A 22,668-nucleotide genomic window follows, 5' to 3' on the forward strand; every position below is an offset into this window, starting at 1 on the left:
TCTAAAATCAGGAACAAGACAAGGATGTCCACTCTCTCCCTCCCTCTTCAGCATAGCACTGGAATTCCTAGCAAGAGCCATAAGGCAAGAGAAAAGCATAAACAAGATCCAAATAGGGAAAGATATAAAACGATCCCTCTGCAAATGATATGACCTTGTATTTAAAGAACCCTATAGATTCTTCCTCCAAGTTACTTAGGTTGATCCTAAACTTTGGCTAAGAAGCAGGGTATAAAATCAATCCACAAAAATCAGTACCTTTTATGTATTCCAATAGGAATTAGCTTAACCAAAGATGTGAAGAACCTCTATTGTGAAAACTTAAAAAATCTGAAAAAAGAAATTGAAGCAGATCTAAGGAAGTGGAAAAACCTTTCATGCTTCTGGATTGGAAGAATTAACATCGTGAAAATGGTAATAATGCCCAAAGCAATTTACAAATACAATGAAATATCCATCAAAATACCAACAACATTCTTCAATGAAATAGAGAAAGCAATCCAAAAATCATATGGAATAACAAAGACCCCTAATCGAATTGCAAAAACAATCATTAGCAGGAAGGCTAGTGCTGGAGGAATATCAATACCAAACTTCAAATTCTATTACAATGCCATAGTAATAAAATCAGCTTGGTACAAGAATCTTGGCACAAGAATAGGCCTGAGGACCAAAGGAAGAGAATAGAAGACCCAGAAATGAACCCACAGACCTATAGCTACTGAATATTTGACAAGGGAGCCAAAAACACAGGTTGGAAGAAAGACATCCTCTTTAACAAATGCTGCTGCAAAATTGGCTATATGCCTGCAGAAAACTGGAACATATTCTTTCATTTTTTTATTTGTTAAGTAATATGGTTAAGTGTAAAGCAGTATATATTTTCAATTACTTGGTTCTAAGTTTGTGTCTTTCTGAAGACATTCAAATAGTGCTGCAAATACTCTTCAGACTCTGCAACAGCAAGCTTGATATGCCACCCTTGTATTTCTATAACTGCCAGAGATGTCTTGACAGCAAACATTCAGAAACTTCTCTTCTTATTGTCAATACAAGATGGTCATTTGTGCTCTTTGCAGGTGGCAAGTGGTGAAGGATTGATTTTTCCATCAGACCAAGGTTCAAAGAAGTGGAGGTTGCTAAGTGAAGTGAGCCAGACCCAAAGAAACATGGACTCTATGGCCTCCCTTATTGGGAATAATTAGTACAGGTTTAGGCAAGCCATAGCAGAGCATCACAAGGCCCAATAGCTATACCCTTAGGAACACATAAGATGATGCTAAGTGAAATGAACTCCATGATATGGAAACAAGTGATATATCACAGTTATAACTACTTTCAACGTCCTATGTATATGTGTAGTTTCTATTATTGATGATGTTTTGTATCACCCTCCTATGTTTGTACCTACACTATCTCTGTAATCTTATCTGAGTATATTGGAAACCGTGGTTACTGGTATTGGAAGTAGGAAATTCAAAGGGAATACCAAATTCGAGAGACACAGGGTAAAAAAAGAGAAATAACTACAAAAGCAATACTTGCAAAACTGTTTGGTGTAAGTGAACTGAACAACTGGGCGGGGGGGAGGGAAAGGGGGGGAGGGAGGGGGGCATGAGGGACAAGGCAACAAACAGTACAAGAAATGTATCCAATGCCCAACGTATGATACTGTAACCTCTCTGTACGTCAGTTTGAAAATAAAAATTTGAGAGAAAAAAAAAAAAAAAAAAGAGAAGTGGAGGTTGCTATTGAATCCAAGTATTCTTTAGTGAAGGCCCCTTCCTTGCTAACTTTCATTTGTTGCTATGCAATGAATGGCCCTCTCCTTTACTCAGGATCTCATCCATAGAGTTCTCCAGTTTATCAGATGCCTAATAACTTGTAATGTTTTTTATTATGGTTGTATAGCAGCCAGGACATTTCAACCTCTTCCAGAAACTAGGTGTAAAATGATCTGATTCAAATGTATTACAGAGAGATGGAGGAAAATATTGCACAGATTTTATATGTTCTAAGCAATAGTGATAATGATGCCAATTAAGCAGCATATTGGAAGTGCTTCTTAGAAGTTGCTATGAAGAGATTTTTTTGTATTACATTTATATGTCTTTTGGTTTGATAATAGGGCATAGTAAATTCATGACCTTTGCTTAATAGAACTTTAAGTACACAGCATCTCAGTTATTATAGGCTGCTGTCATTAACAAAGGCTATATACTTGTGGTTAGGGCAAAATAATTTCTCCAAGAGAAAAATATAATAATGATATCTAGAGTTGGTCAACTTTAGGGGAAAACCAGTGCCATGTTCACCAACATCTAATAGACTACAATAATGTCAAATGCAAGTCCTACTTACATCTAAGCTGTTTAACTTGCAAAATGAACATTTAAATCTTTAAAGAGAAACTTTATGACAAAATGGCCAATTTTTATGTGACATTGAGAAAACCAACCAATATCTTTCTACATGGCTGTATTTATTAGGCATAGTATGGCAGGCTTAAGAGGCAACAAATGAACACTAATGGGGCTGGTAGTTTCATATACAAGGGTACTTAATTGTGATGGGTAGAAACAATTTTCTAGTAAAACCATTTTGTGTTTTAATAAATCAACTTTCTGCTATAACAACTTTTGCCAAGTTTTCTCCCTTACTAATCACTCATGAAGCATCACTAGCATAAAAGAGGATAAAGGCATAGGGTAGAGAGATTTTATTACTGTTCTAGGATTCATGCTATGGCTGAAGAGATGACATAGGAAGTGAAAAGTAATGCTTACATTTAAATCAGTAGGACTTTTGGAGTGTAAAATTCTTCATCTCCAGTTTAATCTCAGGCAGAAAAGTTGAATTTTTATAAACCACAAAAAGGAAAAAAAAAGAACCCAAGTTTTCAACTCTCTCCAATGAGTGACTTTAATTCTATTATAAGGTTCTTAATGGCATGCTGTAAGATTTTTAAAATGATGTAAATAAATCTCATAATCATAAATCTCATTACGATGCATTACTAGTATATGGCAATTTAAAAAAGAATGTAGTACATCTTGATGGTGAAATTTAAAAAAATATTTATCCCACATTCTCCAAAGGGTAGAATAAGTGAATGGACTTTGAGGAATTGGATTAAGAATAAACTACATGGCATCTTATAAGTTTAGATAAAATTTAGGAAAATTTATACTATAAATATACATGCAACAATATAAGAGAAAGAAAGCAAAAGCAGAATTGATAATAAAATTATATGCAGATATACCAGTTGCTATCCGGATATATCAACTGGACATTGGGTCTGATTGTTCTGTTTCTTTGCCATACTAGCTGTGAAATATTTTAAATGTAATTACAATATTCCATGAGTAAGTACATACTTAGCAGTGTTGGTTGCAGTAGTTGTACATTAAGAAACTAAAAAAATGTGCATCTCTGTTAATACAGGAAGATCAATACATTTATTTAATCCATATTAGATATTAGATCACTACTGAAAGGAATGAATTAGCCCTACATTTTCTATCCTTGGGGGACATCTAGGCTATGTAGGTAAGAGAATAAAGCAAGCCAGGCACCAGTGGCTCACACCTGTAACCTTAGCAACTTAGGAGGCTGAGGATGGTGGTTCAAAGCCAGCTAGGTAGTAAAGTCCCACAAGAGTCATCTCCAATTAGTCACCAAAAAACAAACAAACACCCCCCACTCAAATAAAAGCCAGAAGTGAAACTGTGGCTCAAGTGGTAGAGAATTAGTCTGGAGCAAAATAGCTCAGAGAGAGAGAGAGAGAGAAAGAGAGAGGGGGGGGAGAGAGAGAGAGAGACAGAGAGAGACAGAGAGAGACAGAGAGAGACAGAGACAGAGAGAGACAGAGAGACAGAGACACAGAGAGACAGAGACACAGACACAGAGACACACAGAGACACACAGAGAGACAGAGAGGATAAGAGAGAAGTTAAGATATAAAAGTACCAATTATATTTTATGAAATATTTAAAAATATATTTTGTTTTGTTTTTAAGCATGAGAAGTTTGCAAGGAAACACATTACACTATTCACTGTTAATTCCTGAAGGTAAGGTTGAAAGAAAGGAAGAAAAAAGAGATTATTATGTTTGCATTGTTTTATTTCAGAAAATTTGTTTAACTTTGTGTACGTGTGTGTGCCAGTCCTGGGGCTTTTTGAACTCAGGGCCTGGGCATTGTCTCTGAACCACAGCTCTACTTCTGGATTTTTGGTGGTTAATTGGAGATCAGAATCTCACAAAGACTTTCCTGCCTGGGCTGTCTTTGAACTGTGATCTTCAGATCTCAGCCTCCTAAATAGCTAGAATTACAGGTGTGAACCACTAGTATCTGGGACTTTTTTTTTGTATATACCTTCTATAATAAGGGAATCTAAGAGTGAATTTTGAAGGTTAAAAATGACTAAGCTCAAGATGGTTATTTCCTGCTGGTAACTGGGGGAGAATGGATAAGAGATTATTTTCTCTGTAAATATCTTTGTATTTTTTATGTTTTAAAATAAACATTGTCTCTTATTATTTAAAATGTTCTTTGGACAAAACAATTGGAATTCAAAAGTCTAAGATACTTATTCTCTTGTTATAAGTAATTCACTGGTGTTAATCCATAGACAAGAACTTCAAAGATTTGCTTAGTAAAATGTATAAATTGCTTCTTGAAGAATGTAGTCCTGGGGGGGTTGGAGGCATGGCTCAGATGGTAGAGCACCAGCTAATGAGCAAATGTATCACATACTGAGTCTGAGTACCGGTCTCAGACAAAAAATAAAGAAAAATAAATAAAAGGAAAGAAAGTCCTAGTATCACAAGAGAAAGTGGCAAGGATTAGTTATGTGGTCAAAATATGCTGTTATACTGTAATGATATCCAGTTTATAAGAATGAAAAAGCAAATGATAAATACACTGGAGAATATGAGTTAAATGAATGAAAAAATACTCTTGCCTAGGGTTAACTACTTTAATGGCATAAATGTAAAGCCTTTGTGATTTAACACAATAAAGGTCAAGTTTGTGTTCATGTCACAGTCCAATGTGAGTTGGTTGATGGACTTTGGCCCAGCACAGTTCTGAAACATAAGTAACTTCCACCTTGTGTTGCTGCCACTTTCAATAGCTCAGATCTCTATAGAATGGAAGGAGGAAGCATGAGGATTTGAGTATGAAAGACGTTTACAGGCCAGATCTGGAAGCAGTACAGACCATTTTTGTCCACATTCTATTGACCTAGTACTTAATTCCATGATTCCAGCCTATCAGTTAAGGAGGCCAAGAACACTCATGTTTCATAGCTGTGTGCCCAGGAACTATAAAAGGAGAAGGGCGCTGGTGAGTTATGCTAGCTTCTGCCACAGAAGGCTGTTTGGAAGAGGACTTTCTGCCAGGCACCATGCTATATGATCAGGACCTGCAGAGAGCATATGTATACAAATTGAATCTTCCAAATAATATACACTAATTCCATATTATTTTAAAAATGTTCACCATGGCCAGGTGCTGGTGGCTCACAACTATAATCCTAGCTACCCAGGAGGCTGAGATCTGAGGATCCAGTTTGAAGCCAGCCTGGGCAGGAAAGTCTGTGAGACTCTTATCTACAAATAGCTATCAAAAAATCAGAAGTTGAACTGTGCCTCAAGTGGTTAGAGCATTAGTAAGAAAAAAACAAAAAAACTGAGGGACAATGCCCAGGACTTCAGTTCAAGCCCCAGGATCAGCACACACACAAAAAGTTTAACCTGTAGGTATAGAAGAAATCGCATGACTGGAAAGTAAGAATCTTGTAAGCCAAGAATGTGCTAAATTCAAGTTTATTGTAGACCTCAATATACAACACACATGCTTAGCTGTGGAAAATCTCATGAAGTTTCACAAAAACATCTCACACTGTGGATCTTCTGGGATGTCCGTTCTATTTTTATTTCTTTATCTGTTTTCTTTCTATTTGACATTTCAATACAGCCCAGGGATTATATCCTTCAGAGGTTTTTATTAATTTAGCCTGGGAAGGATCAGCTTTGAAATACACATTCTCAGTGTAAGTTACACCCCCACTCTTCACTGTACACTGCATTGTATTGTAACAACTATTTCTGAGCCTCGGACACTTCACATAGTGAGTGCAAAAGCTGTATATGTCAACCCTGACTTCTTGGTGAAACATGCAATTAATATTTTCTATATTGACTCATAAAAATGCATTATGGTTTTAGCAGGTATAGACAGTAAATCCTCTTTTGCAACCCAGAACTCATTGTTGAATATGAGTTTTGATACATGTAAGAAGGAATATGAACTCCTCATTTGCCATAAATTATGTCTTTAAGCATGAATATATTTATATAATACCCATAAACATACTTTACATTTGAAGTTCTAATATTTAAAGTAACTAACACCCGAGGCTTTTTGTTTCTTGGTGATTAAATGTGAATCAACTGAAAGCTGATGGCTCACGCTCGTATCTAATTACTCAGAAGGCTGAGATCTGAAGATGTTGGCTTGAAGATAGCCCAGGCAAATAAACATATGCTACTCTTATCTTTAATTAACAAGTGAAATTCCAGAAATGGAGGTGTGGCTCAAGTGGCAAAGCACCATCTTTGAGCAAAAATGCTAAGGAAGAGGATAAGACCCTGACTTCTGGGAAACAAATATTCTAACCTTCAAGTAGGCTTCCTTGATGACTTTGGGCATGTTTATGGTATATGTCTATAGCATGGGAGGAGAAAGACAAGGGGGGATAGGATATAACAGGAGGAAGGAAAAAATTGGGGAAGGAAAAACAGAAAATGGGGAGATTCATGTATCTGGTCCAGTGCTCTCTGTGTAACAGTATTTTCTATATGAACTCTGGTCATTTTCCTTACTTGATATGCTACGTCAAAAACTTGCTAAAAGTATATTCCCTTTGGTATTGCAGTAGGATTTGAGTGTTCTGGCTGCAAAATTATATGTGAATTGAGGTTTCCCTGCATCTGACTTTGATTAGTTTGCTATACAAATGGAGTTAGATGGCTTTACTTTGGAATGACTCAGTCCTTCATCCTCCGTTAATGGTCTCCAAATCTAATAATGGTGCTCTGTAATAGATCACATGGTGTTATCAGACAAATTTAGAAGAATACACTTAATGATGTGTTCTGGATACACAACTACTTCCCCTCCCTCATTTGTGTGCCAAAGTGGGGGGGGTGTTCATATTTATGTATGTATGTATGTATGTATGTATATATGTATGTATTTATTTATCGTTTCATTATGGCTATATAAGGACAGGAAAGAGAAACAGCTTCAAGGGGCTGTCTAAACTGCCTTCGTATATACCCTAAGGTGTACCAGTTACAGAGGAGGCCTACAGCTTCAAGTGAAGTACTTTACCTCTCAATGCACTTATGGAGGTTCCCCACAAGTCTTTCCTTCCATCCTGAGTGTTGAATTCCATCTTTCTTTTGCATAGATTGTCATTTTTATCTCCTCCCCCTCCCATAAATCTGTAACCTTTGTAGATAGGTCAATTGCTATTTAATTGTAGCAATAAAATGAATATTAAAAGTTAATATTGTTTAATCAGGTTTTCAGTTCTTAGGGGGATTTTAAATTTGAGAAATTTCCATGTCTTCTTACCTGCTTCCCTATAGCCCAGTAGAAGCATTCAAAATAAGTTCTGAAAGTTTGGGCTGTTAAAATCATATTAAAACTACAAAAGCCTACACTAACTTGTGTGAAGTTTTTAAGTCTTTGAAATGAAATTTGGAGGATATCTTTGTATCCCTAGTACTTTTGAAAACTAAATGCAAAAAGCTTACACTGGCAGAATTCAATTGGCATCAAAGTACCTAAGAACTACAGAATAAGTGATTTTGCATTTAAATAATTAAAAAAACTGCTATTAAAATTATTGATTAACCCCAAAGACACAAATTAGGTTCACACAAAAACCTATATGCAATGTTAAGAGCAGTTTTATTTATGACTACTACAAACTGCAAACAGTTCTACTGCTTGGTGGTATAAGTAAACTGAGGCATATTCACATAGTGGAAGGATTTTAATTGAGCAATATAGAAAAGTTCAAAACACTTCAAGTGTAGTACTTCGTTACATTTTCAAAAGTGTTTATTTAAAAGCCAATTTTTACTTTCATTTTTAATGTACTATGTGAAATCATTTTTTCTTTCATTTTTCTTTCCTATGGTTTATCCCCTATTGTCACTGTATTTGATTTTGGTACCCTGGGTATTGTATATACATTTATGTCAATTAGGGAAGGGAAGGGGAACATCAAAATGGTGAGACAAAGGATAAAGGTAGAACGAACGCAACAGTGATACACAGAACAGTATGTTGGAAATAAACTGTAAAACTCGGGGGTGGTAGCTAGGGAGAGGGAAAGTGCTAGAAAAATCTGGGGGAGTAAGAGTAACAAGTTTGACAAGAAATGTTCTGACTACCTTATGTATGTAACTGAAACTCCTCTGTACATCACCTTGACAACAAAATTAAAGTTTTAAAAAGCCAAAATATGGCTTATAGATTTTCATTAAATATCTCATGCAGAATTTATATTAGGAAAATCACAAAACTGTGGAAAGCCTATATGCATATAGATTTCTTTCACCCTTTTCTAGGTAAAATGCTGCTTTATTGCTTTTACTTAAATTTCTATGTGCTAACCAAATCTTTACATGTATATTAATGAATATCTTTATCTGTATATCTTTACATGCATGTTAATAAATTTTATGAGAAAGAGTATGGTTAATATCCCTCATTGATTGAAAAGTAGCACCAAGCCATTTAAATTTCTGTGACATGACTAGAAACAGATTGGGATTTAGTAAAAAACAAGTCTTTTACTCTTATGATGAATAAAGAAATTAAGAAAATATGATGGGTAGGCAGTCAATTTAGTGAGATTTTGGTTTAAGATTTTTTTTTTGAGGGGGCAGTTCTGGAACTTGGACTCAAAGCCTGGGTGCTGTCTCTGAGTCTCTTTGTGCTCAAGGTGAGTGCTCTACCACTTGAGCTACAGTGCCACAGCTTTTTCTAGATTTAAGAGATTTTTGGATTTAAGAGTCTCATGGACTTTTCTGCCTGGGCTGTCTTTGAACTTTGATTCTCAGATGTTTGCCTCCTGAGTAGCTAGGATTACAGGTGTGGGGCACTGATGTCCTGTGGTTTAAGTTTTTTAAAATTTTTAAAAAAATTTTTTTAAAATTTTTATTTTTTATATTTTTTATTATCAAACTGAATTACAGAGAGGTTACAGTTTCATACATTAGGCATTGGATACACTTCTTGTACTGTTTGTTACCTCATCCCTCATTCTTCCCTCTCCTCTCCCTCTTTCCCTCCCCCCCATGAGTTGTTCAGTTGTTCAGTTCATTTTCACCAAACAGTTTTGCAAGTACTGCTTTTGTAGTTGTCTTTTTTTACCCTGTGTCTCTCAATTTTGGTATTCTTTTCCAATTTCCTAGTTCTAATACCGGTATATCCGGTTTCCAATATACTCAGATAAGATACAGAGATAGTGTAGGTACAACCACAGGAAGGGGATATGAGAAGATCATCAATAATAGAGGCTACAGTTACATATGACACGCTGACTGTAGTTACAACTGTGATATAACAATCATTTCCATAACATGGAGTTCATTTCACTTAGCATTATCTTATGTGTTCATAAGGGTATATAGCTATTCGGCTCCTGTGATCCTCTGCTGTGACTTGCCTAAACCTGTGCTAATTATTCCCTATGAGGGAGACTAAAGAGTCCATGTTTCTTTGGGTCTGGCTCACTTCACTTAGTATAACTTTTTCCAAGTCCTTCCATTTCCTTACAAATGGGGCAATATCATTCTTTCTGATAGAGGCATAAAATTCCATTGTGTATATGTACCACATTTTCGTGATCCATTCGTCTACTTAGGGGTATCTGGGTTGGTTCCAGATTCTAGCTATGACAAATTGTGCTGTGATGAACATTGTTGTGCTGGTGGCATTACTGTGATTTTGTTTGTGGTCTTTTGGATAGATACCCAAAAGTGGGGCTGCTGGGTCATAGCGGAGTTCTATGTTTAGCCTTCTGAGGAATCTCCATACAACTTGTCAGAGTGGCTGAACCAGTTTACATTGCCACCAACAATGAAATAGGGTTCCGTTTTGGCCACATCCCCTCCAACAATTCTTATTGTTAGTTTTCTTGATATAGGACATTCTTACTGGGGTGAGATGGAATCTCAATGTTGTTTTGATTTGCATTTCTTTTATGGCCAGTGATGTAGAGCACTTTTTCATATGCCTCTTGGCCATTCTCATTTCCTCATCAGAGAAGTCTCTTTTTAAGTCTTTAGCCCACTTGATGAGGGGGCTATTGGTTCTTTGCAGTTTTGTTTTGGAGGAAGGTAATTTTTTTTAGTTATACATATATTTTAGATATGAGGCCTTTGTCTGTTGAATGGCCAGTAAAGATCTTCTCCCAATCTGTGGGCTTTCTGTTTATCTTGCGAGCTATGTCCTTGGCCCTGCAGAACCTCTGCAGTTTGATATAGTACCATTTGTCCAACCTTTCTTTGATTTGTAGCCTTTCTGGGTCTCTGTTAAGGAAGTTCTGTCCTGTGCCAAGGTGCCCAAGTGTTTCTCCTACTCCTTCCTTGAGTATTTTCAGGGTGTCTGTTTTGATTTTGAGGTCTTTGATCCATTTGGAATTGATTTTGGTGCAGGGTGATATATAAGGATCTAGTTTTAGTTTGTTGCATGTGTTGAGCCAGTTTTGCCAGCACCATTTGTTAAAGAGGCTATCTTTCTTCCAGACTATTGTTTTAGCTCCTTTATCAAAGATTAAGTAGGCGTACAAGACAGGGATGTCCACTCTCTCCCCTTCTCTTCAACATAGTACTAGAATTCCTAGCCAGAGCAATTAGGAAGAAGAAAATATAAAGGGGATCCAAATAGGAAAAGATGAAGTTAAACTCTCTCTCTTAGCAGGTGACATGATCTTATACCTAAAGAACCCCATAGACTCTACCCCCAAGCTACTAGAGCTGATCCAAAACTTAGGCAAAGTTGCCGGATATAAAATAAACCCTCAAAAATCCACGGCCTTTCTCTATGCTAACGACCCGAAGCCCAAGGCTGAAATCAGGAAAGCAACTCTCTTGCAATAGCCGCAAAAAAAACATAAAATACCTAGGAATTACCTTAACTAAAGAAGTGAAATACCTCTACGATGAGAACTTTAAAAACATGAAAAATGAAATTAAGGCAGAACTAAGGAAATGGAAAAACCTCCCATGCTCCTGGATTGGGAGGATTAATATAGTCAAAATGGCAATATTGCCAAAGGGGATCTACAAATTCAATGCAATACCCATTAATATCCCAACACCATTTTCTAATGAAATCGAGGAAGCAATCCTGAAATTCATGTGGAACAATAAAAGACCTAGAATAGCAAAAACAATCCTAAGCAGAAAGAACGGTTCTGGAGGAATTACAATACCCAACTTCAAGCTGTATTATAAAGCTATAGTAATAAAAACAGCTTGGTATTGGCACCTGAACAGGCCTGACGACCAATGGAACAGAATTAATGTTTTTTTAGAAGTACATTTCATAGTTGGATTTGTCCTCATATTCTTCTTTTACTTCAGGCTGGTCCCAAGAATTTCACATTTGATATAGGAATCTAAGAAACAGAACTGCATGTTCTGTGCATTCTTTTTCTTCAGAGCTTAAAATTTTGAACTCAATCCAAACTCTTCATTCCTTCAAGTTGATTTAATTAGGGCAAAATGTGCTTTTTAGTTCTCGAAGCTTTAAAACTATCCATTAGACATTGCAAAACAATGTTATGGCTAATTCAAAATAGATGAGTCAACCACAGAATGCTTTCTTAAAAATGGGTACATTAAAAAATCATTTGGGAAAATGCTACTAAAATGTGGTAGGATGTGGTGAGAACGAATACTTGTGGGTGAGAAGACTATTTGCAACAACAGAGAAGGCTGAAAAGACAGTGCTTCCTTGTGCATGAATCTATTCAGCAAATGTTTCTGGAGCTTCTCCTAACTACATGCATGCCTCTAAATACTGAAAGTTATTTATGAACGAAGTGGGCAGTAGTCTTTTTCTTTCCTGGTCCTGTACTTAGTCATAAATTGGAACAGGTGGAGTTTAGTTCATCCTCAGGTATTTTCATTTTTCTTGGTCAGATACATAATATCTAATGGAAAGTTAGTGCTGTGGGCACAATGTTAAATGTGAACCTTACTATATTTTCTTTGTCAATTCTACTTCCAGGACTGTTTTCCTGTCTTTAATCCTTTTTATTTCCCATTAGATTCTCAGTAAGTAACCTCATTGCTAACTTCATTGAGAAAATATAAGTGATCTAAACAGAATTTCCTTCCTTTCCTCACACCAAATCCAGTAAATTGCATTCTTTGGAGTGCATAGCCCACAGTCTTCCTTTCTGATATGCTTATTTGAGGTCAGTCCATCCCCTTGAGCATTGACTACAATCACCTCTTTTCTGGTTGTGTTTTTTGCTTCTATAATTATCTACTGTCATTCCTGCATAATTGGTTTTTCCACTGGCATAAAATATAAGACACTATTTTAATCTTAAATTTTAAAAAAAGCATCTCAAGATGCCATATCTCCCTCTAGCTACGATTCCATCTTTCCTCCTTTTATAGAATACTCCCTGGAGAAGTTGTTTATAGGTGCTATCTTGCCTTCCAATCTCTCTTAGAGTCATTCTTTTAAAACAATTCTTACTAAGGTTACCAAAAGTCTCCCTGTTGCCAAAGACAATGTCAATAGTCAGTCCTCATTTTAAGAGCACATGATGGAGCTTTCATTTTTCTTCATGTCATTCTTTTTCTACTTGGCTTTGGAGGTCTTCTACTTGCACTTTCTTCTTCATGGACCAGTATCATGCAGCCTACTTCATTGCATTATCTTCTTCTAGATCTTTTAAGATCAGACCATAGGCTGTCCCAAATCTCTTTTTTTCCTACTATACTGAAATTCATCTCACGATTTTATTTCCATCCATTATTATACCAAAATTAGGTTTCTAGTCTAGACAGTTCCTTAGATTATGGATTGTTTCTAATGTCTGACTGGATGTCTCACAAGTACTTCATGTAAAGTGTCTATAATGATTTTTTTTTATCCTGTTCCAGTTCCACTCTATAATATTCTCCATCCTTGCCAATGGCATTTAACTCACTGAATTGCTCAGAATTCATCACCTCACACTCTTCTCTTGATGCTCCAGTCTCAATCAACAATCAATCAGCATATAATGTCACAGAGCTGTCCACTACTCAACTCTTTTTATTTTTTTGCAGAACTGAGGAATGAACTCAAAGCCTTGCACTTGCCAGACAAGTGCTGTTCCACTGAGCCAAATACCCAATCCTACTCTTAAAGCTCAAATTAACACCAGCTCATTGTACCTCCATCTCTTTGTGTTTTCCTTGTTTCTATACCCAAATGTGTTACTCTCTTTTTCTAACAACATTGATTAAAATCGAATGGTATTACTATTGTCTACAGATACGGGCATGATTTGTCGGCTGGCTACTCCTTCAAGCTCATTGCCTGACACTTTCTCTCTCTCAAGTATTTGTCTATATCCTGCTACTCAAATACCCCACAGCTATATTCCCCAAAGCTTTTACACTTTCTATATTAACTTACTCAAGCTTTGTTATTTGATAAAGTAAGACTTAGGAAATTACAATGGGTACTGTTAAGTGGGCACATTTATCTCTCAGCAGTGTGCCTTATGACTGCATGGATCACTGCCACTCTGTTACTATAGTTACCTGTGGACTCTGAACAAGGATCTCTAGTACACATGAAGGTACAGTCTACATTAGTGACTGACCAATCTTGAAAAAATATCAATGCAGTTTATCATTGTATTTGATACTTCTTACTTGTACTATATACTAAAGCAAAAGATTTGCTTTCTTATTTACTTAATATATTTGAAAAGTATATGATATATTTGCTATGATTCAAGCTCTCATTGGTTCTCAGTTTTATCATATAAATAGGGTATAATTGTAAACTTTATAATCTACAAGCCATAGTAATGTGTTTTATCTGATTGGTATCTTTTCATGGGAAATTCTAAGAAATAAAATCATAAAAATATACTTGGTATCCTAAACACTCAGCCTGATGCAATTGTCAGGGAAGAAGTTTGGGTTTTCAGCTCTACATTCAAGTCTCACTTCTTCTATTTATCAGCTGTGAAAATGGTTTCTTTGAACTTCACATTCCTTAATGGTGAAAATGCAAGGACAGCAACTAGTTCGTGTTATTCAGTGAAATAATGCATGTAAAATACCTATTATTCAGTAGATATCAATAGGTATTTACTTTCTACTTTTCCTGATACAAGATAGAATTCCAAAATATAGACATGACTATACTTGATTCTGCATATTAATTTATTCAATCATTATTCACAATTATCGAGTAACACCACTGAGCCATGAAATACAAACATCTGGTCACACTGCAATGTAACTCCATTAAGGCTGTTGAGTTCCTCATGAGTGGGGAGTGAATACAGTCCAGTCTAGTTAAACAGGAACTAAGCTACCACTCTGTCACCAAACTATGAGAAATTAGGACCACTGATATTTTTACTGTAGGTAAGAATCAGTGACTCACAATACTTATGTTAATAGGTAGATGCTTTAAAGCAATCCTGTAAGTATGGTTTCTTAATGTTTTTAAAAATGTTAAGTGGCAAATTGAGTCTATATCACTTCCGTGAGTAATTATGGAAGTGTGAAACTAAATATGAATAATAAAAGAGTTACTGTGTGTCTTTATATGATGGAAGGATATAGATTTTATAGATATTGCAAAGGTTACAGATATACATTCTCCTTTTGCCACTACGTAGAAGGCAGGACCAACCCTGAGAAAACTGTCTATAGGCATGAGGAAGTTTTGAAAATTAGTACAGTGTCACTTGTGGGTAGTGGGCAATTTCTTGTCATCTATTTTATTCTAATGTTTTGAAGAAGAAATTTTGGAGATGACTTACAAGATAAATTTCATGGACATGAGAATTAGGATTCAGAGTTAAAAAGAGATTTCTTTTTAGTCTTGTTATTCGGTGGATTATTCCACATGTTTGTGAAGCAAATACTTAGCACTGTTCCTTCATAATGTGCAGGTTGATGGTGAGGAGAAGATAAAATTCTTGATACATAAGTCTTATAAGCTCCGCAATAAGTGTGTACATTTTAATGTGTGGGATGAAATGGTCACTTTTTCTTCAGTTGATCAGTTAAAGTTTAGTCAACAAATAAAAACTACTCCACACATGCAAATTTTGAAAATATATGGAATTAGAGGCTTTAACTAGAGAATTTGTGGTTTGTTAAAATCTTTAATCTGAGTTGCCAGAGGTTTTTTTTATTTTTCTTTTTCATTCTTCATTTCAAAGATAAGTTTTTCTAACTTTCCTGGGTACTCCTGTTAATCTCTCCATCTACAATTTACAGCAGTGAAATTAAGTGGCTGTCAAGAATGAGGTAGGATATTTGTTCTCTGTCTCAGACTTGCTAAGACTTCTGGCTGTAGGTGCTTTCAGAGAATAAGGCCTCCTATCTATCTTCCAAAGTTTGAATAATGGCTCAGACACAAAACATATTGGTAGGCTCAAGTTATCTTGGTGAAGGGGAGTCTGAGAAATGTAATTGAAGATTTATTCTGAGTGGTACAATGGAGACAGAATCTCTTAGATGGGTAAATAGTAATGGATTATCAACAATTACCAGGTACATCTGAAAAATAAACAAATATAAGTCTAGATGTAAACTATATATAGTGATGAATTTATCCAACGGCTTAAATCAGATTGGATACAGTTGAAGAGATAAAAAACTGTTCAGAAGGAAAAATTCCCAGGACAGGAATAGTAATGATAAATTAAGGTACTTGAGAGTAGAATTAAAAACCTTCAATAGCATACAGATAAAAATAATGTGCATTGAAATAAAGAGATTAGAAAGAAGGGTGTGGAAAAGTTTAGTAAAGGATGAACAGAACATTGAGGTTCTATCACTGGATGAGTAACCCATGTAAATGCTGAAGTTGTAATAAATTGAGGTTGGGGGAAGGACTTAAAGGGGAAAAATAAGGACAATAAATCACAGATCAAATGAACATAAAGTGATCTGGCATGTTTGCTTCAATCCAATGACTGAAGATGGCTCAAAAAGACATGATGAACTGAGTATATCTGAGTATAAGAAGCTTAAGCAGGCTGAGGTCTAAAAAGTCTTGATGTGGTTAGATTTGCTTGCTTGGTGTTCAAACAGTATGTTTCTGACAAGTGATGCAAATATTGAAGCACTAAGATTTAAGGAGCAAATTTCATATGAAGTGCATTCACGGGTGCTTGGAGTTTTAAAGAGATCCAGACTTTTTATGGAATTATAGGAGACACACTGACAGTTCAGAAGGCTTTCGGCAGAATTGTTCACCCACGAAACCAAGGATTGACTTTATTCTTGTCTGCTTAGCTTCCAATGGTGTCCCAACAGTGTGTAGTGCCTAGTAATCCTGGTGTTATGATTTATAAAAATGGTAAAAACTAGGCACCAAGAACTCATGCCTATACCCTTAGCTACCCAGGAGACTTGAGATATAAAATTTCCATTTGAAAGCTAGCCCTGGCAGACAAATCCACAACACTCTTATCTCCAGCTAGTCAGCAACAAACAAACAAACAAACAACAACAACAACAACAAACCTGGGAGTGGAGATGTAGCTTGATAGAGTGCCAGGTGTGAGTGAAAAAGTCAAGCTAGAGAGTGAGGTCCCAAATTCAAGCCTCAGTGCCAACACACACACACACACACAACAACAACAACAACAACAACAACAACAACAACAACAACAACAATAAGGGTCAGAAAGGAGATTTCTCAGACAGTAATTAACTATGTAGAATGCCAGCCAATGAGCAAAAGCAAGGTCAAGTCCTCATCTTGGACCAAAAACAACAACAAACACCCAGAAAACAAACAAACAACACTACAACAAAACAAAGATATATCTGGAAGCCATTAACAACTATATAGGAATCCATAAAGAGTTGTTTATGTTATATACTGCAAAAACCTTCAAATCCAAAGAACTAATACTTTTCTTATTTGTAATTCTTTTTGCTTCAAGTAACAGTGCAAGTTAAAGTTACTTTTTCCTTTATCTAAAAAATATTTGTTTATATATAGAATAAAGAAAGACCAACCACTGTCAATTAGCCTTCAGTCTACCTTTATACTAGAAATAGTCCTTCAGAGCTTGTTTGTTTCAGATTAAACAATGTCTTTGGCTCTATTTTCTCTCTTCAAGTCAACTGAAGAAATATTTTTTCTCCCACCTTCCTTCCACCCCATTCCCCTCCCCTCTGGAGTTGCATAGTTCATTTCCAATGTATTGTCTTGTGAGTATCACTATTGCATTGGTTCAACTTTTATCTTTTGTTTCACCATTTGGATATTCCCCTTTCCTTCCCTAATTCAGATAAACATATATACATTACTCAGGGTAACAAAATCAAATACAACAACAACAAGGGATAATCCACAGGGAAGAAAAATGAAGGAAAAAAATTTCACATAGTACATTAAAAATAACAATGAAAAACTTCTTGTTTCCATATATTGGAGTTAATTTTGCTTAGCATCATCATATATACATACATATATATGTATATATATATACATATATATATATATATATGTACATAGCTATTGAGCTATTGTGATCCTCTGCTAGGGTATCCTAGACATAGACTAATGATTACCAATGAGGGAAACCATAGAATCTATGTTGCTTTGGGGCTGACTCATTTCAATTAGTATGATTTTTTTCAGGTCTTTCAATTTCCTTACTAATGGGGCAATGTCATTCTTTCTAATCGAAGCATAGAATTCCATTGTGAATATATGCCACAATTTCTTGATCTACTCATCTACTGAGGGGCATATGGGTTGCTTCCCTATTTTAGCTATGGTAAATAATGTTGCAATTAACATGGTTGTGCTGGTAGCTTTAGTATGGCCTTATTTGTGATCCTTTGGGTAAATGCCCAGAAGTGGGATTGCTGGGTTATAGGAGAGCACTATGCCTAGACTTTTGAGGAAGCTCAAGCTAGTGAAGATCTTCTCCCAGTCTGTGAGCATTTTGTCATTTTGTTTATCTTGCCAGCTATGTCTTTTGCCATTCTGAAGCTCTATAGTTTGATGCAATACCATTTGTCCAGCCTTTTTTTGATTTGCTGTGCATCTGGGTCTTTTCAAAATAACTTTGTTTGGAAAGAAACGGAACAACTTAGCTCAACTGTAGGATACAAATACTCACCCTCAGTCTCCACCCCACCCCATGGAATTTTGGTTTACATAAAACTTAGCTGTTTGTAGATAGTCGGATTATACTACTGCATTAAAAACAAACAAAACAAAACAAAACCAAAAAATTCCCTACCTTCTAATAGTTAGGCATGGCTCTTAAAAATCCTTGTATAACGTCTAAGGATAATTGTCAGTACTCTTTCCCACTCAATACAGATTTTATACTTTTTCAAATATAACTGGATGTCCATAGGTTTCAGTTTGAGTCATAAACTGGCCGTTTTTGATACCTGCTGTTAGCCAAAATGTTAAATTCCTGCACTAGATCTTTGTTTATAATGATTTCAAAAGAGCTAACTCTTTTGCTAAAAAATAAGCCCTGTTCTTTGTCACCATCAATGTCTATTTCCACAGAGCCCATTTTCTCCCTCTTTAATAGTCATTCTTGTTCTTGCTTACCATCAGTCACCTTGCTGGGATGGGGAGCTACCATCTTGTACCCATACAGGTCTTCCAGGATTTTACTCTTTTGGTCATAGTTGTTGATTTAGAGTGTAGTCACACTCTGGGCAGATCAGACTACAAAGAACATGTGTGCTGGGCATGGTCATATTGAAGTCATTCCTCTCCTCTCCTCTTGCTTACTCTCCTGTGAATCTTACTAGTGTGATTTAACACTCCTTTCCCTTAAGATGAGTTACCTTGGAATATTGTTGACATCTCCTTTACTTAGATCTCTGGTGTCCCACCCCAATTCCATTCTTTAATTCAAAGAAATAGTAAAAGGGTGTGGGACTGTGCAGGAAAGGCATGAGTCAAATTGATATAGGCAATGTATAAGTATACAGAAAATATATAATCATTTATTTTGGACTCGGGGATGGAGTAGAGGAGGGAGCTGTCAAGAGACAAGGATCCTACAAGTTGTCAGTACTAAACACAGTTAAAGGAATAATTTCTTTTTCCTGTCCAACATGTACAATTTAATGTCTCAAACAAATAGATTCACAACCTTATTTTAATCTCCTTTATCTAAGCCAATACATTCCTAGGTTTCCCTATTAGATCTATGACTTCATGTCCTTCCATCAACCCCTTGAACATTTTGCTTTAGGAAGGGCAGAACATACACTTTCCTTCTCTTGTTCTCTTTCTTTCTTGTTGTTTGCTTCTCTCTTCTTTCTTTCCTTCCCTCCTGTCCTCTCTCCTCCTCCTTCTTCTTCCTGTCTTTGTCTTTCCTTCCTTCCTTCCTTCCTTCCTTCCTTCCTTCCTTCCTTCCTTCCTTCCTTCCTTCCTTCCTCTTTCCTTCCTTTCCTCCTCCTCCCCCTCCTCTTCCCCCTCTCCTCCTCCTCCTCCTCCTCCTCCTCCTCCTCCTCCTCCTCCTTCTTCTTCTTTTCTCTCTCTCTCTCTCTCTCTTCTTTCTTTTTCAAGTGCACTGGCCCTCAGCTTTTTAGTTCATGGCTAGTGCTCTACCATTTGAGCAACATCTGCACTTCTGGTTTTTGTTGGTTATTTTGGGACAAGAGTTCCACTAACTTTCCTGCCTGAGCTGGCTTTGAGCCATGATCCTCATATCTCAGCCTCTTGAGTAGCAAGGATTACAGGCGTGAGTCACTGGTATCTGACTCATTCTTTTCTTAATCAGTGCCTTTGTACTTAACTCCTGTATTTACTCCAGGTCTCTGTTCAAGTATTGTCTCTCAGGGAAGCTTTTTTTGACTGCTTCAACTAGGAAAGAACTTGCTTTCCAGTCCACAGACTCCATATCCTTGAGGTTGGTTTTTCCTTAAAGGTTTCTCAAATTACTTTCTATTCTCCCTCCTTATTTTAGTATTTTTTCATCTTGTGACTCCAATATATTCCAATTTTTCTAATTAAGAACTTATTTTAAAGCTAGGTGCTGGTGGTTGAAAGGCAGCCCTAGCAGACAAAATCAATGAGACTCTTATTAATCCTCCCCCACCCCGCGCCCCCAGAAAGCCTGGAAATAGAGCTATAGTTCAAGTGGTAGAACTCTAGCCTTGAGTTAAAAAGCTCACAGACAGCATTCAGGCCCTGAATTCAAGTCCCAGGACTGATACAAAAAAGAAAACAAGAATTAAAAAATCTGTAATCTTTAACCTTCCTTGACAGTGAAATGCAGCTGCATCATCATGCAGCATACAGCACACAGAAGGCTGTGATTTGGAGGGCAGCTAAACCAGGTGTTCATTTTGCTGCCATGGGCTGACAGGTAAGACATAGTCTTCCCAATTGGGGAAAGGAGGTCCAGAATAAAGGCCAGCAGTGGCAAATACAGCTGCTGCAGCTTCCTGCAAAGATAAATTTATGAGATACTTCTACTGATCATTTTTTGTGAGCTTTCTCTTAGCCCTCAATAATCCTCTCCTGCTGAAACAACTAGTAAATGTAATTGTATGTAACTTAAAACTCTGACCTATACAGTATGCATGTGTTTTTCCTCATAGAAACTCAGATATTAAATTGTTTGCCTACTGGAGTACCTGATCAATAGTAGGTGTTCAATAATGATTTGATGCCTGGAAATCAGGTCTAAACATGACAGGCCCTTTTTTGTCCTGTAGATAATTTAATCATGGATATGTGTGATTTTTATTTCATAGTCATCCAAAATATTCATGCTTTGAAGGAGCAAATAGTAAGTTTCACATACAAATCAGGTATGTGGGAGCACTTTAACTGGACGAATCTAGTTCTGGTACAGGCATGGGCTTTATTCATCTGAAGGCTAGAGTAAAGTTAACAATGTCTGCTTCCAAAAGGGTGCACTCACACAGGGGTTGGTGAGAGGCTTTTGTTGCTTACCTCATGACCCTCTGTGTAGAGTTCTTGAATGTCCTGCTAAGTCTCTCTTCTGAGAAACTGATGAGTGGAAAAGATGTACAGAATGATATATAGAGACACAGATACAGAGACCCAGTCACAGAGATAGAGGGATATAGAGACAAAGAGCAAGTACCACAGTATCATTTATAACCTTGTTTTGGAAATCTAACACTGACATTCTCATCAGTCTATTCATTAGAACCAGTAAAACTTTTCCACACTCAAGGAAAGGGGTATTAGGCCCGTGTGTGTGTGTGTGTGTGTGTGTGTGTGTGTGTGTGTGTGTGCTTATATGTGTGCCAATACTGAGTAATTCAGTGCCTGGGTACTGTCCTTGAGTATTTTGCTCAAGACTAGTGTTCTACCACTTGAGCCACAATTCCACTTATGGAGTTTTAGTGGGTGATTGGAGATAATAGTCTCCTACTCCAGCTGGCTTCCAACCTTGATCCTCAAATCTCAGCCTTCTGAGTAGCTAGGGTTACAGGTATGAGCCATCAGCACCTGGCAGCCCTCACTTTTTTGAAGAGATGAACTTTAAATAATTTTTAATATTTGAAAACCACTATTTTCTACTACATCCTGAATAAGAAAATACCTGATGACTATTTCCCATTTCTTTCTTGGATTGTCATCAAAAGCTCTCTTCCTTCCTTCCCCTTGCTCATCATAACCCAGAATTATTTGGAGATCCAATATACCTGGTCAAAATATCACATCTCTTTGGGGTTTAGTTTGATCATGTGATAAACTTTTGGGAGACTGATCTATAGGATGAACACCCCCTCTCAAGTTCCTGTCCTTTCCTTTTTCCTTTTCTCCATGTGGGCTCCTCAGTAGGGCTCCTGGACCATGAATTATTTTTAGAATGCAATATGTAGAACACAGAACTGGAGAGATTAAGGAATAGCCAAACAAACCCTGTGGACAAATTACCCATTCTTTCTCAAACTAATGCTAGTTTGAATTAAGTGAATTCTTTTACATGTATCTTATGGCAAGTGATTCATACTATCTTTTTTTTCTCTCCTTTCCTAGGAAATTATCTCTCCTGTCCAGAAAAATCACAGGAAGAATTTAGGTTAAACACCCTTGCAGATCCCAATCCAGACCTGTTTCTACTCCATCATGCGGATGGTGTGCATGTAGAACTCATAAACCCTTTTCTAACCAGTTTGGAAAAGGCAATAATTATTGAAATTTCCTTTTAGTTTTTATATACAAAGGGTTTGTATCTTTACAAAGTCAACAGTGACTCAGAGATGGTTTACTGGTTTTAGTTTTAAGTAGATAAACATCTCTCACAAGGAAAGATAGCGATTATTTCGTTTTTATTTATCCAATCAGTCCACTGAGACCAACCTCTTTTTTTTTTTTTGCCAGTTTTGTGGC

At 36.5% G+C, this 22,668-nt stretch overlaps 1 non-coding gene across 1 annotated transcript; it reads left to right on the forward strand.

The window, feature by feature from the left end:
• Positions 1 to 6,193: 6,193 nt before the first annotated feature.
• LOC125355822 lies at positions 6,194 to 6,317 on the forward strand. Its single transcript, XR_007211750.1, has one exon. It is a non-coding gene; the product is annotated as a small nucleolar RNA SNORA40 (small nucleolar RNA).
• Positions 6,318 to 22,668: the final 16,351 nt, after the last annotated feature.

Source organism: Perognathus longimembris, chromosome 7, assembly GCF_023159225.1.
Source record: "Perognathus longimembris pacificus isolate PPM17 chromosome 7, ASM2315922v1, whole genome shotgun sequence".
Classification (NCBI taxonomy): domain Eukaryota; kingdom Metazoa; phylum Chordata; class Mammalia; order Rodentia; family Heteromyidae; genus Perognathus; species Perognathus longimembris.